Here is an 18,741-nt window from a genome sequence, read left to right as displayed (position 1 = left end):
TGTTTCCATATAGCAAATTAATCAATAAAATTCACTACTTTAGAATAATACACTATGTAGTATAGTACACTAATAAAATAAAGGAAAACATATTAAGTGGGGGTATCATGCCAATTTTGTCATAAAGGCACAGAAATGTGGGTGTATAATACCCAAGTTTATTCTTTATAATATTTCTATTGATGAATTATGAATTGTAATTTTATCAGTTTTATTACATTAAACAATGAGTCCTTAACAGGAAAAATATTTTAAAATTAAGTACTGAATTTTTAATATTTATTGTCTATAAAAAAGCATCAAATTTTTCAACATTGACTTTTTTTGGTGTAAGAAGTATAAAAAGAAAAACAAATAAATTTCTATATATACTTCAATGAAAATACCAATAGCACTCTACAAAAAAAAATCTTTACTATAATTATCACAAATAAAGGAAGTATGACAACATATTTCACATGACAACATATTTCATACACATGTATCACTTACACTAACAACACATGGGTTTTGATTTCCTGGCCTTTTTGTAGGACATATTTGACATCTTGCTGGTTTTGCTATTTTTTTAGGCAGTTCTTATTAACAGAAACATGAATTTCAATAAAATAAAGTATTAAATGATTAATATGTATTGTGCATTTAGAATAAATGTTAACATTTTCATATCAGCTGTATACTAAACCTAAAGGAAAACATCAGAAATAAATTCTTTTTTTTTTCTTTTTATTGAGTTTGTTGGTACAATGTAGGTATACAATAGTTACATTCATTATTGGGATCCTGTACCTTTACATAATAGGTCTTGATTCTCATTTTTTCCCTTTGTCCCTGCCCTCCCTTCACCCCCTCCTCCCTTCCCCATTTACAAACACTTTATTTCCATTTGTCAGTTTCTCATATTTTTTTCCTCTCCCTTATTACCTTTCCCCCACCCTGCCCACTTTCCCTACACCTTTAGCCCTTTACTTCCTACTTCACATTATTAACTATCTCATTAGGATCCTGTGTACTATTATATTTTTTCACTCCAGATAAACTATTCGGTATAGAAATAAATTCTTTTGTGAACTACAATGACAATAATAATCTTTGTTTCAGTTGTCACATCCAAGACAATCTTCACACATGACAACTGCATGTTCCATGAATACGTCTTACTTACACTGACAGCACATGTGCTTAGCTTTCTTTTCCTGTGTGTCAGGTCATTCTTATCACCTCTCTTCTGTTCCTGTGTTTTCAAGAGCTTCCTACTATATTGTGCAATGCACACACCTGGCTGTTCATCTGCCAAGTGGATGAATGCACGTCGATTTTTGCTTTACCCACATGCAGCTACTGTGAGTCACATCCATGTTCTACTATGAAAAAATACATGTTTTAATAATAGAAGAGTGGCGTGGGTGTATTTTACCCCTTATGATTCTCAGGTAAACTTACACAAAACCTGTTAGATGGAATTTTATGGGGGTAAAAATCCCAGTTTGACACTTTTTTACACCTTACCCTTCATTGTACCAAGTGAGTAAACCCAAAGATTTCTTCTTATATACCCCAGGCATAGCTATTGAAACACACAGCAGGCTACTATTATGCTAAAGTACAAATGTATAGAAAAAAAGATGGGATGGGTTGTTGAACCCAATGTTATGCCTACAGGGGAGTACTGCAAAAGAATTTTACAGAATACAACACCTTTTCATGACAAAAACCTTCAACAAAGTAGGAATAGGACAGCATTCTTGTATCCACTAAAAGCTATAAAAATCTTGCTTTGAAAACCTGATAGTTAACATTATACTTATTGGTGAAAGACTGAAAGCTTTCTTCCTACCATTAGGAACAAAACAAAGATGTCTGACCTTATCATGTCTGTAAAACTTTGTACTGGGATTTCTAGCCATAGCAATTATGCTAGAAAAAAAGAAAGAAAAGTCATCTAGCTTGGAATGGGGAAAAAAGTTTTTCTATTATGGATGACATCATATGCACAGAAAAATGTTAAGGAATAGGCAAAACATTACTGGAGCTACGAAATAAGTTCAGCAAGGTTGTAGAATACAAATTAATGTACAAAAATCAAGTGTATTTCTGTACACCTATAAACAATGTGAAAATGAAACTAAGAAAATAATTCCAATTAGAATAATGTCAAAAAGGTGAGAACTTATTACATCAAAAGTTATAAAATATTGTTGAAAGAAATTCAAAATAAGTCATACATGTGTAAATACTGAATAGTTTCCCTGGTTTAAATAATCTGCACCAATGCATAAGATTCTAATAAGATTACTGACATTTAGAAATGGGAAGAAAGGAGCTAAAGGTGTAGGGAAGGTGGGATGGGTAGGGGAAGAGTAAAAAGGGTAAAGAAAAAAATGTGAGAGAATGAAAAGAGGAAAATAAAGTGTTTGTAGATGGGGAGGGGAGGAGGGGGTGAAGGGAGGGCAGAGGTAAGGGGAAAAAATGAGAATCAAGACTTGTCATGTAGAGGTACAAGATCCCAACAATGAATGTAACTGTACTGTATCCCTAAAATGTACCAATAAACTCAATTAAAGCTGAAAAAAAAAAAAAGAAAGAAATTCAAGAGACCTAAATCAAGAGAAAGATATCCTATGCTCATGGGTTAGAAGACACTATTGCCAATATAGAGATATCCCTCAGTGATCTACAAATTCAATGCAACATCTATCAAAATCCTAGCTGACTTTTTCTTTCAAAGCTGAAAAGGTTGATTTTAAAATTCATATGGAATTTCAAAAGAACAAAATCAGAGAATTCACACTTCCTGATTTCAAAGCAGTAAAAAGTTACTGATTTAAAACTATATAGTGTTGGTATAAAAAGAGACCTATGAAGGGATGGAATAGAATTGAGGCTTCTTTCATAAATTTTAAAATTAAAAATTACCTAGTGTGATTTTTCTCCCCTTGGTTTTGTTTTGTTTTTGGGTTTTTTTTTTTCTGTTTTTGTTTTTGTTTTTGTTGTTTTTTGGTGGGGTACCGGGGATCAAACTTGGGACCTTGCACTTGCCAGGTAGGTGCTGTGCCACTGAGCACACTGCCAGCCGTCCCCCTGGTTTTAATGTTGACTGAAACAACAATGAAATTTAAAAAGTTTAGAGGGTACTTTGGCATAGAAGCCTTGATAGAAATATGGTCATAAAAATTTTGCGTTTAAAATAATCAAGAGCCTTTATAAAGATAACAAATAAGAACTTTCAAGATAGGTATACAGAAGAGGATCAGAAAAAGTAGATTTACATAAAGAGAAGGGAAGGGTGCTCCCACTTGACCCAACCAGAAAGGGGCCCTTTTCTGTAGCCTCCCACTGAAACTTCTCATCAGCTTCACTGTGCTGAGAGTTGAGAGATTACACAGAAGACTGTGGCTTTGTCCTTCATCTCAAGGAGCTTGCAGAGCAATAGAAAAGACAAATTTGAACACAGATGATAGAACACAATGGATAGTGTCATAATAGAGGAGAGGATGAGGCGCTGTGAAAGGGGAGCTAGTCAACATTTTCTGCACATTGCCCATCCTGGCTTGATTACAGCTGCCACAGTGTGCCCTGTGTGACATGAAGTTCCATGCTCACAAGCTCTGGGAATGCATTACCATTCTTGACTATTTATGGGGCCAGATTTTTCCTCCCTCTATCAGAGGCTATTCTACATAATTTTGGAAAAAAATCACTTCACAATTAAATGATGATTAGGCCTAGTCTTCTTGCCTACAGGCTGGCTATAAAGTGCCCAGGTTCCACCTGGGGAGGGACAAATTTCTTATCAATTTAACTCATCCACCAACTGTGGTAAGAACATATGTACTCATCTTAACATCCTAATCAATGTAAACTTCTTGTTGACCTAAGATCCTCATTAGCATAATAAGATCCTCATAGTTGTAGGATTACCACCACCCTTTGAGAGATCTGATACTTCCTCCAATTATAAGATCCTTGTCAATTTAGGATTATTGCCACCCTCTGAGTCATCTGTTTCTCCCTATGAACCTAATAAATATTGGCAAGCTCAGGGTGCCTTTGTCTTTACTGCCCAGAGAAGCACTGATCAGGCCCAGAACCTAGCTTCTTCTGTAAGACTCATTTCCTGTCTTTATTCTTTTATTCACCTTGTGTTGTCATGGCTCACAGGAGACCAGAACCCACTGCAGAAGTTCTGGTTACATCCCCTGTCCTTGTTCCCTATATTCGTGTGTCTTTCCCTCTCTTCCTTCTTTCCTGTCTTCTTCTTGTGTATCCTTCCTTCCTTCCTTCTTTCCTTCCATCATTCCTTCCCTTCCTTTTTTTCTTTCAACAAATGGAGTCCTTCACAACCACAAATTAGGCAGTCAAGTTTCTCAATCTAGGGAAATCACAGTGATCAGCACATCTGGAACACAATGGATAAGTCTTGCTCTAAGAAAACAACTTCTGTGATCGTGTCATCTCCCCTGCCAGGTGAGTGCCCTATTTTCATTTTAATTGGGATTCTTAGAAATTAGTCTTTCAGTGTATATTATATCTTTCTCATGGGCCCATAGGTTGCTCATTACTATTCCATTATAACAGAGAAAGAAACTGAGGCAGAAGAAGCTAAGAGACTCAGCTTCAGACTGACTCCCTTAAAGTATATATGGTACTTTCTTAATTTGCTGTGGTTTTTCTAATAATAAGAACTGTACCTTAATCATCACTGTGTCCCCAAGAAGTTTTCAGTGTTGTGTTTGGTATATAGTAAACACCTGATGATGGTTTATTCCAAAGTTTCTTTTTTTTTAGTCACTATGAAATGTACTGAAAAGTGTTATTATTTACATTACACAGTGGGGAAACTAAGTTTGTGAGAGTTGGAGTTACTTGCCAAGTTTAGCTAGATAAAAATGAAAAAAGAGTAAAATTTAAATCCATGTCTGCCTTATAATGGAACCCATAGTTTTTTATGTTTTTAGAGTCTTACATACATCATACAGTGAAGAAATATATTCCAACCCATGATTTCTTTATTATTGACATCTATTAGAAATTTGATCATGAGAATGATAGCTGATCCGCTCAAGATCTCTGAAGAAGGACTGATCTCCTTTCCCATTTTCCCATCTCCCAGCTGTTGCAACCCTGATCCACAGCTTTATGCCAAATGACAGAGAATAATTGATGGAGCTAGAGGCTCTGTCTATAAAGAAAGTAGGCTTCTTCTGATGTTTTTACTATGTTATTCAGTTGCTTAAATTTTTAATCAAAGGTTTAGATGAGAAATAGTACAGAAAATACTAGTCATCGTGTTTGTGCTCTTGAGGATAGTCTGAATAAACGTAAGGGAAAAACTTTATGCTATGGATGCTTAAGCATATTAATCTTTATTTTGTGAAAGCATTCTTTTCAAAATAGGGTTTTGGAGTGACACTAAGGGGCAAGAGGAGTTTTCAAAAATAGTGTGCTTAGCTTGGTCAACAAATTAGTGTGACACTTCAAACACATGCCTATAAAATCTTGCACATGAAAATGAGAGGTCTAGGTCCTCTCTTCTTAAGTGCAGGTCATTTGTGATTGCTTTGACCAGGACAATACAGCAGAAGTGAGAAATTAGACTCGTGAGGTTGTTATAAAGATTTCTGCCTTGTTTATGAAACCACCACGCTTGGGGGCCTATTCCACTGTGAGAAAAATCCAAATATCCTGAGACAACCATGTTATAAGGAATTCCAAGTAACCAGCTGTTCTGGTTAACAGTCTTGGAACCCAGCCTTCAACTCATTCCAACCTCAACACCAGACATCTGACTTAGGACGTCACCAGACTATTCAATCCCTAAGCCACTTTGTATTATCCTTTGCGATTTGCATCTCAGATGAGGCCTTGGCTATTGTAAGCCAGAGATAAGCCACATCCTTTATAACTGTCTTATTTCACCCCCACCCAAATTCACAAACAAAATATAATCCTTTTTGTTTTATACTGCAAAGTTGAGGGTGATTTATTATACATCAATAGACAACAATAACAATCAGCTGGAACACTTGTTGCAAGAGATAAAAGAAAAACACATCCTGAACTAAGAAAAGAGAAACCTACTGGAAGGTATACTGGAATGTATAGTGGAAAAAGATATGTGCTTCAATGTGAAATATGAATAAAAGAGCTAAAGGTGTAGGTGAAGTAGGGGAAGGGTAGGAGAAAGGAAATAAGGGAAAAGAAAAAAAGTATGAGAAAATGAAAAAATGGAAATAAAGTATCTGTAAATAGGGCAGTGAGGAGGAGGTGAAGGAAGGGCAGGGGTAAGGGTAAAAAATGAGAACGAAGACCTGTCATGTAAAGGTACAAGATTCCAATGATGAATGTAACTGTATTGTATACCTAAAATATACCAATAAACTCAATGAGAGAGAGAGAGAAAAAAAAGATATGTGCTTAAGGTTTCCAGCTGTTGACAGGGTGATTGACTAAAAAGGTTCCAGCAGCTACACTCAGATACCTTACTGTGCTCACATGAGTTCAAACTCCTTGCAAGTTTAGGGGTACAGATTTAGCAGGCAAAAATACAGGATGCAATGCAACATTTACAACTTATACTAAAATGTTGCTATATGACTTCAAATTTAACTGGGTATCCAAGCTGCTTCCAGATAGTAACTAGATGTGGCACGATTCTACGATGGGCTGTTTTTGGAGACATAGTACTCCTCGGATAGATAGCTTGGGCATGCGAATTCTCCATTACACTCGCTGAACTTCTCAGAACTACACTGCACGTTGGACTTTTTAACCTAGCCCTCCTTCCTTATTCTTTTAACAAAGGTTAGGCCCTCAATTTGTTCTAATAATTCTCCCAATCTCCTCTAGCTCTTCACAAATTTTTGCATACAAGCATTTTTGGTATTCATGTCTCACAGGACTTGGAATAATATGCGAACCCCACACAAATGAATAATATCAAGTAACTAAATCTCAGGAAGAGCTGTGATGAAACTGAGTGCCAGAAACTCAAATGCTTCCATATCAACCTCTCTCTATTTCTCTTTCCTTATTCTCTATTCCCTAACATACAGTGATGAGTATCAGACTCCTCTCACAATCAATGATAAAACTGAACAAAATATACGAGGCAACTCTTGTCAGGCATTGGACATTAGAAACTGCAAGACTGAGAGGCTAACAGAAGAGGAACTCAAAAGATGAAAGTTAGCCCAGAAAGAGAAGAGAAGTCTTATAGAGTAGAAGAAACTAATATTGGAGTTTGGGTGGCTGAGGTGGCTGGGGTTTATGGGACAGGGTACTGGAGAAGAGGATGCTGTTGAGGAAAAGAGCTTCAGAAATACACACAGAGGACCTCTTGGGTCCTTGGCTGAACACTGCATTGTATATGCACAAGGCCTTAGTAAAGAATTCCTGGGGAACTGAGAGTCAAAGATTCCAGAGGTCACATATAGCTGGGAGATGTAGGAGTTCTAAGGATTCAGAGTTCATTGAAAGTTCAGAGAATGTAATAAATAATAAAAAGGCAACATTTCAGGATTAAGGATTATGGTCTTAAAGGAGGGCAACTCTAACTGAATTTTTAAAAATTTATTTTTGCAGTGCCAGGGATCAAACCCAAAGTCCCATTCATGTTAGCTGTGGATCCACCACTGAGCTACAACCCATGAGTCCCATAAAGGCAACTCTAGATCCAGCCCAAAAAAGGGTAAAACCATGCACAAACAGGAGCACAGTGATCTGCTACTAAACTGCATACTAAAGTAAAACTGTACATGTAAAGGAAGACAATTTGTCCAGCATACAATAAAAAATTACTAAATATGAACGAAGCTTAAAATGTGATTCCTAACAGGAAGTACAACTGTCAAAACACAGACTCAGAGATGGTATGGAGACTGGAATTAGCAAAAGCTTCAAAGTATCTGTCATAAATATATCTAGGGAATTAAAACAAAAGATGGACATAACAACTGTAGAGACAAATTTTAGCCCAGAAATTAAAATTTAAAAAGCCAATTGTAAATTCTAGAACTGGAAAATGGAACATCCAACTTGAAATATTTAATGGGCAAGTTTAAGAGAAGATTGAACATTATAGAAGCAAAGAGCCATGAAATTTAAGACCAGTCAATGGAAAACATACAGATTAAAGCACAAATAAAAGGAAGACTGAAAATATAAAGTAAGCCTTATTAACCCACGAACAAAATAAAGTTTTATAATGTAGTTATTAAAGAACATGAGGAAGATCGAAAAATATTTTTGAAAAAATAATGGCCAGGCATTTCCACATTGATAAAAAGTGTCATCATCCAAGTGTGGCTCTTCCTGACTTCTTAATAGTGTTCCCCATGCCTGTTTTAGTTCACCCCCATGTCTGCCAGAAGAGAAATGAAAGCTATTTGAGGAACTGATGAGAAGGGGCAGTTTATGAAGGAGCCAAGGACCTAAACACAGTACCTAGGTCTGTTTCTGTGCAGATCCCTCATTCCTGGGTCATATTCATGAAAAAGGGATGCTGGAAGTCTCACTTAATTCATGGGACACTAGCACAATAATTTGTATCCTGCTTTCCATTTGGAATTCTTAGAGTTAACAACCTTTCTTTTATATGTGCTCTCTGCCACACAAACACAAGGTGGAAACCGTCAAATGGTGTAGGTCAAACGGGATTAGGAGAGCCCTGAGACAAACCCTTAGAGTTCCCCAAGGTCCAAAAGTGATACAGACCATCAAGCCCTCAAAACTCCCTGTACCCTCTGTCTTCCCATAAACCTGAAAGAATGGAGGGGTCATGATACAGGGGTTTCATAGCCATTGAAAGAATACATCCAGAGAGCAGCACAGGCCCCAAATAAAAGCAGGCCAATTAGGTACTGTAGTTGTCAACTTGGCTGATGCCCATTTGGAAGGACAGTGGCACTTGAGAAAACTTGTTCACCTCTGTGGATGCCAGTGAGAATAAAGTGCAACTGTCAAGGACTACATTCCCTGTTACAAAGCCTGCAGAATTATCTCAGATCCCTTCATAACTCTAGATGCAGGTGGAAGTTCTGAATTTGAAGATTTAAATCTGAAGTGAATGGGAATTCTTAACTTTGTATTTACTTAAAAAGCCATTAGATTAAAATTTTTTATCATCAAGTAGATGGGGGCAATAGTTACAGAAAAATATGGCAATATTTTCACACACCTGTTTTAACTCAAATCGAATCCTCTTCCTAAACATGTAGGTAGAGTATAAAGAAGTAAACGTGGTGTGGTGGTACATGCCTGTAAACCCAGCATTTGGGAAGCAGAGGCAGGAGGATTGCAAGTGTGAGGCCAACCTGAGCAACTGAGTGACCTAATGAGGCCTTGTCTCAAAATAAAAAAATAGAAAAGGACTGGAAATGTAGCTCCATGTAAAAGTCCTGGATTCAGCCTCCTAAAACAAAAAGAGGAGAGAGGAAGGAGGAGGGAGGATAGCGGAGGATGAGGAGGTGAAAGAGGAGGAGGAGAAGATCTAAAGATAGATTTGGTTCCAGTTTTGACACTAGCTAGATGTTTGACTCCTGAGCAGTGACAATTCTTCTAGTCCCCAATAAAAAGATGGTGTTAATGGTCTCTACCAGTTCAAATTTCTCAAATTAAAGATGATCACAGCTAGGTAATATGGAACACTGCTATAGTCCCAGCTATTTGGAAGGCTGAGGCAGGTGGACCATGAGTTCAAAGACAGCTAGGCAACTTAGTGAGACCCTGTCTCAAAATAAAAATTTTAAAAAGAGCCGAGAATGTAGCTCAGTGGCAGAGCAGTTGCCTACCATGTGCAAGACCCTGGACTAAAACTCCTATTAGCATTTTAAAAAGAGTCACAGCTTCCCTTTCTACATTACTACTTAGACTTTATGCTTTGGAATATATACGTAGAAAAAAAGCATTTCATTCACTAACATCTTTCCATTATTCATATACTAAAGAGTAAGCACCTTACAGACAACCCTCTAAGAAACAGGGTGGGAGATGTCGAGACAGGTGGGCTAATCTGGGAAAGGCTTTCAGCGCCAGTGAGTTTTTCCTTTTGCTAGGAGTCCATCATCTCTGCAGGGGCAAGGCACAGGTGAAGATTGGTCAGCCGGGCGGCGATGTTACTTCCATCCAATCTCGCCCTCTGCTGGTTGAAAGGAGCTGGTTACATTACATGATCTATGAAAACAATTTGGAGAAAAATCATTTGAGTCTTGAGTTCTTTGTATTTTTTAATCCCTTGGTGATCATGCCTTGCAGGGAGAGAGAATGGAGGGAAGAAAAGAGGGATCAAGGAAGACTTCAGCCAATGTTGGGGAAGGCCCAACGCGACAGTCAGAGGACTTGGATCTGTGCTGGCCTGCTGCAATTTATTATCCAAGTGACCTTGAAGAAACTGGTTGATCTCTAATGAATACTGTTTATTCATTAATTCAGCATTCACTCTTGGTCGAAGACTTATGTTCTAAACCCTCAGTCTGAAAGAATACAAAGAGGAAAGAGAGTTGGTCCTTGCCCTCAAACTACTCAGAATCTCCACACAGAGCTTATTTCAGTGACTGCTCTGGGGGCTTCACAGTAAATCTATGGGAGATTTCCAGGCCCCAGCTGTGATTCACGGCAGTAATTGTGATTCTGTGATGCACAGCGAAGCAGACAAACCTCTACCTTGGAGAGGCATTGGAGAAGTTAGGGCAGAACTTGGACAAATCCCTTAACTTCTCTGAGCCTTTCACCTCTTGCCGCTTCCTCAACCTTGTCGATCTTGGTGCCCTTAAGGATGATGCCTTCTCCTCCATTCCAGCACTTACTATAACATACTTCGGTGGTTATCTTCCTGTCACATTAAGCTCCAAGAAACCTGAAGGCAGAACCCATATATGTCTCCTTTAGAGCCATCCCCCCTGCTCCAAAGACAATGCCTTGATGTTCAGTGATGGTGCCAGGCTCATGTCTGATGAAGAAGGAATAATAAGGACACCATGTAAAGCAGGGCATAGCTGCTTTGAATTCCATGTATCATGACAGCTGCTTTCTGGGTGCTGCGGAATCTCTAGTCTCACCATAGTACTTTTATTTTTTTTGTTCCAGTAAGTTTATTGGCACATTTGAGGCAAACAGTAGTTACATTTATCACTGGGATCTTGTACATTTACATAATATATCTTGGTTCTTACTTTTCCCCTTTCCCTTGCCCTCCCTTCATCCCTTTCAACCTTCCCTGTTTAGAGACTTTGTTTCCATTTTTTTCATATTTTTTCTTCTCCCTTTTCTTTTCTTTCTTCTACCCTTCCCACTTCTCCTTTAGCCCTGTTCTTCCTATTATCAATTAATATTAAGGTAAACTGGCTTGTAGCTGCTAGATTTCCTTTCTGTAAGTCTTTTTGTTTTTTGGTACCAGGGATTGAATTTAGGACTTAGTGCTTGCGAGGCAGGTGGTAGAACCACTGAACTAAATCCCCAGCCTCCACCATAGTACTTTAATCTCCTTTACAGTAATATCTGCCATTTACTGGATGCATATCACATGCTAGGAGATAGTATGCTCGATATGATGTTTTGTTCACCTTTTTTCTCACAATAGTCATTTACTATAGTTGACATTATGTTTGCTTTTGCTAGAGATCAATTTCAGAGCAATTTAAAAACTCATCCAAATCTCAGAGCTGAGAAGTAACAGAGCAAGAAAACAATCCAGGTGCCCTCTGAAGCACTTTCCTTCCCCGTAGCAATTTGCTTTTCTCTTGCTCTATGAGCTGGCAGGATCCAGAGAGCTAATGACCCTGCTATTCCACCATGTTGGCTGCAAGGAATCCATGGGGCTAAGAGGCAGCCTTGGAGTTTCTTGGGCCCTTATAATAAGATAGTGAGGACCCTGCCCCTCAAGGAACTAAGGGCTCCCTTGTTCCTCCTGTCCTTTGTATGTGAGTGTCTATGTCATTAACTCATTCATCAGCGTTTATAACCCTCTTTCCATGCCCTTCACCACCAAGCAGGAGATTGGTGCAGGCTCCATCACCCACACTTGCTGCTGATGGAGCAGCAACCACAGGGGCCCCAGCAGGACAAGAAGAGCAGGTTTTTCTTCTCACGCAAGGAACCCACCAAGATCCCATATGGACCGTGGAAGTGGCAGTGTCTCTCCTATTCCACTTAGCTTGCAGGGAGTGCTGAGCCTTGGTCCTTCATGCTCATAAACACCCTGAATATCTCTTGGGAGCCTCTCCTCTGTCCTTTTCCACAGACATCTTGGACCTCAAGCTTAGCCTTCCATTCCCTCTTTGCTCTCCCTTTATCTGTCTTTGGCCTTTGGCTCAAGTTGTCATTCACTATATACCATGGAGATACAGGGGGTGGGGTCTCTGAGGTAGAAGGGGCCAAGGCTAATGACCTCTCCAAGAATCTCCTCAGGGTTATGCTGGAATAGCCTCTGCCTCTTTCTCTTACCTTGAATTGCATTGTGGAAGTCTCCCTTCACACACAGTATTCACAATGCCATGTATACTAGTGCCTTGGAAGGAGGCTGGATGACATGCCCTGCCCCTAAAGGAGAGCTGGGCGTACATGGCATCCTGCCATTCACTTGTGAACCCTTCCTTACACACTCTGCAGGAATGACCAAGGCAAGGCCCTGTCCTTAAGACTTGGTGACTGATGGAGGACATGGCTGTAAACCATAGTTCCCATGGAAGTGAGTCCTGATAGGGCCTGGATTTCAGATGCAAGGTGCTGTAGGAACACAGAGGAGGGAGAGGATGATTTTGAGAGTGGCTTTTGGAGGCTTTAAGGAAAAATAAGTCTTAGGGCAAGACTTCAAGGATGAAGATTATTTTATCATAGAGAAGCTGTGGAGACTATAGGACACAACAGGTAGTGAGAATAAGGCAAACAAAGGCATAGTGCATGGGAATGCACTTCTGCTCTGAAATGAAGGTAGATGAGTTAATCTAGCTCTTTATCTGCTGCATACTGATATATTCAGTCTTCTTCTTTAAGTAACCAGAGTCCAGTACATGCTGAATAAATACCAAGTGAAAAGCTTATTAATAAATGAATGCAATGCTTGCTTAAATGTATAGGGTATCCTCTACATAGTTATAAGAACCCAACCACTCCTACTGCCATCTTGTCCCTGAAGGATCTGACCTCCACTTGTACCCCACTTTTCACTGGCCACATCTCCCCACACTATTTTCAGAGCACTGTGGGCACTTGACTTGACTTACATTTCCCAGAGCAGGTGCTTCTATATAGGGTTTACCCTGTAGGACTGTACTGCATAGTCAAGCTGGGGTTAAAGGATAATTTGTCACTCTGAGGTGCTGATCTCACCTTTTGCCTTTAACTGTAAGAGAAATAAATAGACAAATGTCAGGCTGGTTCTCACCCCTTGAAACATGCCAGCTCACTTTGTGTCCATGAGGACATGCAAGAGGGGAAAGAACAAGTTTCCCTCCTGTTCCAGCAATACAGAGCATAACTCCAGGACATTTCCATTTGTAAGAGAGGAGAAGTAATGATTAATGACCAGTTTCCTAGGCATGGCTATGGTTATTTAATTCCATGTGGACTTCTGTGAGAAGCATTTGCAGTTTCAATTCAAAGGACTGTATGTAAGCTGTTGGCTTTCCTCATTTGTTCCACGCACAGAAAATAAATTTTCAATCAGCCATTTTCTTGGCCTGGCTTTGCTGTTTCCACTGAACACAGGAACTTCTTGGCAGCATTAGAAAGTGGCAGGAGGCACCTGAACTGGTGGCACTGTCCCTGGAGTCCTCAGTGAATCAAAGCAAAGAATTGGCCACCTGAATAGAAACTGCCAACAAAGGGATGAGTGTAGACTTGCCAACTGCTGACCTGAGAGTGTGAGTGTATCCAGAGTTTAGTACAACAGCTTACCACCTCCTTGTGCTGCTCCACTTGCCTGTCCCCGGCAAAGAAGGCTGCCGTTGGCATTCCCACTGAGGCCGAGCAGGGAATGGCTCCTACCTCAGAGCATTTGGAGTTAGTGTTTCCATCTCTACACATACAGAACCTCCCTGAACACCAGGATGACAGTGACAATAGATCCTCACTTATTAAGGTATATACCAGACACTTTGCAAGTATCTCCTAGCCAAATATGTATAGTAACCCTAGTCATATTATAGTCATTCCCCACAAGAGGGCACTGAAACTCAGAGAAATGAAGTAGCTAAGTAACTTGCTCAAGACCTGTAAATGATGTCTCTGGAAATTGAATCTCACATCTGTCCAGCTGCAAAGCCTGTAGACTCCACCCCACACTATGAAGCCTCCAGGGAGCAGAGGGCCAGTGCTAGGATGTGTTTCCTACTGAACTTCTGATACTTTTCCCGTATAGTGGATGAAATAATGCCTCTACCCTTTCCCACCACCACAATATATAGTCAGGACCTAAATCCCTGGAGTCTAAGAATATTTACCTTACCTGGAAAAAAGGGACTTTGCAGATGCGATTGTGCAAAGGCTCTTGAGATGGTAAAAATGGCCCTGAATTATTAGGGTGGGCCCAGTAAAATCACAGAAGCCTTATGAGAGAGAAGTGGGAAGGTTGCAGTAAGAACTGGTGATGTGTTGGAGGATGCAGAATCAGAGAGAGACTAGACTATAAGGTGCTATGCTACTGGCTTTGAAGGTGGACAGAGCCACAAGCCAAGCAAAGAGGCCAGCCTCTACAAGCTGGAAAATAGTCCCCCAGAGACTCGAGAGACAAGATGGCCCTGCTGCCACTCTCACTTTAGTCTGTCAGGCCCATTTTGGGATTTCTGACCTCTAGCACTGTAAGAAATTAAATTTGTGTTGTATAAAGCATTTATAATAATTTTTTAGCAGCCATAGGAAAATAATCCACCCTGGAAAATATTACTAATTGCCAGATGACAAGAGGTATATTTCAATTGCTGTTGGACAGGAACTCCCATGAGAACTGGTGAATGATCAAGGTATAAGGTCTGATGCTGTCGGGCAGAATTGGTGGCCCTCCTGGTCATGTTTGTTTCTCAGGTATGATGACCTGTTGCCTCCCTGAGTTATGGCTTCAGCCTGTCTGCTACTCAGCTCCTAGCAGCTTCTCTGTGTTAGACTTGGTTTCCTCCTGGAACCTTCCCTCCTCTCCATCACAGAGTGAGTATGTTGCAGCCGCCTGATTTCCAGCACTGGCACTGCCTCTTACTACCTTTCATCTTTGCTGAGTCCTGTGTTAGGACAAGATCACCAATCTTTGGAGGGGGAAAAAAATCAAATAGAATAATCAGCACCACAGGTTGCATGGTTTGGGTAATAACTTCAGTCTCACACTCCAGGCTAGTTTTTTTAATGTCTCAGCCTTGGTGATCTCATCCGTACAATGAGGATAGGAATACAGACCTAAAGGAGTTGTTAGGGGGGAAATCAGATGATTTATGCAGAATACATTGCTTAGTGGGAGGCACTTTGTAAATTCCCCATAAATGACAGCTATTATTGTTATGATTATGCACTTTAAGCATGAGTCATCGACAAGGGCTCCAAATGATCTCAGGTTTAATAGACACGCAGGTATTTGGAAGGAAGCGCCCTTTTCTGCATCAGGAATTGTACAGCAATAGAGAATTACCTAATTACAAGAGGCTTACTCTATAGTATCAATTTCAGTTTGGATTTTTGTTCCATAGAGAGCTCATGGCTTTTTCTTCTTTCTATATTAGTCATTAGAAAGGCAATATTTAAAAATATTTTGGGAAATTGCTAAAGAATTTGAAGTGTATGAAAGAATTTTATGGACTAGAAAACAGGTCTGGCAGTATCTGGTAAGTGTAGAATAAAGAATACATTTTTGGTTGCAGATAATTTAACTGCTGTTGGACTCTAAATTCTGGAGATTAGGATATTGACATATGGGAAATGTCTCTGGAGTCCCAAATAAGTGTTCAGAAATTCTCAGATGCCCCCTTTCTGAGGCAATGCATGTATTGGACTGAGTTACCCTGACTCATTCAACTTCCTAGTTCTCCACTCTGGCTCCAATGTAACTGATTAGCAAAGCCTGTGTCGGGCACTTACGAACACCTATTGCATTTTCAGTATCCTGCTGGATATCATAAGGGATCTAGGATGTTTGAAGCTGAGGTTCATCCTTTATGGAGGTCGTGATCTAGAGAGGAAAAGGTTATATGGAAGATTAGGAGAATTAAATAGCATCAAAAGAAATATCATATGGTAGAAATTATATTCTTAGCAACATTATTGGATGCCTCCTGTAGGGATGAACATTTATTGAACATCCTCTGTGTGCCAGGCATTTTTATCCCTAGTATGTACTTAATTCACACATTCACTACTTGCCTATGTCCCCCAGTGAGTAGTGAGGGAGCCACGATCTGGGGCCAGGCTGTCTGACTTACAAGTCTGCGGTCCTACCATGTGCCAGGTAGTGCAATTAAGTATGAATAAATGGAACAAAAAGTGTGTGCTTTTGGAGTTCAGACAAGGAAAGGACAGCTGTGGGCTGAAGTCCACAGCTGAAAAGCTGAAGTGAAGGCTTCACGAAGCACGGGGTTTAAGATGAGTCCAGAAGGATGGCTAGAATTTGGGCAGATGAAGAGGATGGTGATCAGAAAAGGCACAAACAAGAGCTACTCAACAGGTATTAAATGAACACCTGTTACATTCTAGGCACTGATCTAGATGTTTGAATAGAACAATGAACAAAACAGATACACAGACTTGCCACTGTGGCATGTACATTCAGTGGGAGGAAAAAGACAAGAAATTAAAAAAATAAATAAATGATATGGCATAATGTTAAGTAATACATGCAATAAGAAAAGCAAAAGTCAGTAGCTCTGTGATTCTTGCCCCTTTACAGAAGGTGCTCCCCAAATTGCCTTATCCTGCTTCTCTACTCAGTAAAATCCCTGCCCCTGACCAATCCTCCCTTGTTAGAGCCAAGTAACCTACTTTTACTGCCCGAAATGTCTGAATTTCTGGTCATCACCTGTGAAATTCTGGAGAACACCCACCCAATCTCTTCATCAGTATGTCACACTGTGACAGAAAGTAGGACTTGCTGAGCTTTGCTGTCTGGCAGTAGTGGCCATGGTAGGCTGTGAAGATGCAGAGAGTATGCAATTCCTGGCCACAAATAGAGGCATTCGCCATGTTCCCAGGCTCAAGCAAGAGGGTGTCCAATTTTTTACAGGAATTACTATTGTCACTATAGTAACAAATAGGTTCCTTTACCCCTCAGTAAATCTGCTTTTTCCCTAGAAATAAGGATAGTCTCTATTGAAGTAAATAGTGCTACAATACTACAAACTACAATCCAGATTCACATTCAACCTGCTGCCTTGATTGTGCCCATTGTATATATTTCTCCCTATGTGAGGATCTGTCCAGGATTACACGGGGCACTGAGTTGTGCCTTCGTTAGTCTTTTATTGTGGAAGTTGCACAAAGTTGATGATTAATCCCACTGCTTTCTACTACGGCTCTACTTTCCTAATCTTATTTGAACACCTGTTATATTGTAGGCACTGGAGAAAGAGCTCAGCTAAATCAATAATTCTTTGCAGAAATTTTTCTGGCAGTGAAGAGGAAATTTATGGATTAATATCAATGCTTACGTGGTGTCTGAATGGCCAGGGCACTGTGTAGCAGAGCTAAGAAAAGTGAATCACATATTCACTATACCTTGTTGGGAACAAATCCATATCTCAGAAGCTCATTTCTTTCTACCTGGCAAACCTATGTGCTGGCACTGAGGACAGCAGTTCTACTTGAGTTATGTATTTAAAAATAAAATACAGATGGATCTTTGAAATGAGAAGCTCACTCAGGCTGTTTTAACTATCACGAAACCCAGTCATTATCACATTTAGTAACTAGAATCAAACATATTAAAATGCAAGCACGTATCAAGTAGGGTTTTTGTTTGTCTGTTTATCCTGGTACGGAAGATTGAACTCAGGACCTTGCCCTTGCAAAGCAGGCACAGCACCACTGAGCTAAATTCCCGGCCCTTCAAGTAGGTTTTTTTCTGAAAGAATTTGTTGGTTTTGCTTTTGAAATGCTTTGGTTATAAGCTAATTATTTATTTTAGAATTAGCTATAGTTTCTTAGAAATCCTCCTACATTTTCTAGAAATCTTGTGATGTGAAAAAAAACCTTTCTAAAATATAAATAAAAATGAGTAAACTAAAAGAGAGGTGGTAGGAAACAACCAGACTGAACGATGGAGAAAGGATTGGGGTGAAGCAATCAAAACTGACCAAGAGATTTTATATTCATGTACCTGTTCTCCCAAACAAAAACAGCAGTTGTATTGCAGTCATATACTAATAAAATTAAAATATTTTCAGATTTAATGAAAATATTTGCTAATTCTAAAGAAAACATTAAAAATAAAAAAAATAAAGTGGATATATCAGTAAAGTTGGTATAGCCTAGATGTTTATTCTCACAGATTTTGCAAATTCTCTACAGTATTTCAGAGCCATTACACTTTGTATCTCTCTCTTTTTTTTTTTTATAGTCTATTGAAACGCCTGGGGGCCTCAGACACTGCTTTATGGGCCAAATGGATAGGAAATTAATGAGTCCTCACTACGTTACTACTTGTGTGTCCCCGGATGAGTCATTTAGCATCTCTCATTTTCAGTTTTCTCATCTAAAACTTGGATTAAAATACTGCAAACAAAAGATGCAAGAATTATATGGGTTAATATATGTAGAAGCTCTACCCAGCTC

The 18,741-nt window shown here is 39.4% G+C and overlaps 1 pseudogene; it reads right to left on the bottom strand.

The window, feature by feature from the left end:
• Window positions 1–4,325: 4,325 nt before the first annotated feature.
• Window positions 4,326–4,475, bottom strand: LOC117286481 (annotated as a pseudogene).
• Window positions 4,476–18,741: the final 14,266 nt, after the last annotated feature.

Source organism: Fukomys damarensis, unplaced genomic scaffold (assembly GCF_012274545.1).
Source record: "Fukomys damarensis isolate Sample0158 unplaced genomic scaffold, DMR_v1.0_HiC HiC_scaffold_16, whole genome shotgun sequence".
NCBI classification, from domain to species: domain Eukaryota; kingdom Metazoa; phylum Chordata; class Mammalia; order Rodentia; family Bathyergidae; genus Fukomys; species Fukomys damarensis.
The sequence above is the reverse complement of the archived record's forward strand: the minus strand, read 5'-3'. Positions and strand labels throughout refer to the sequence as shown.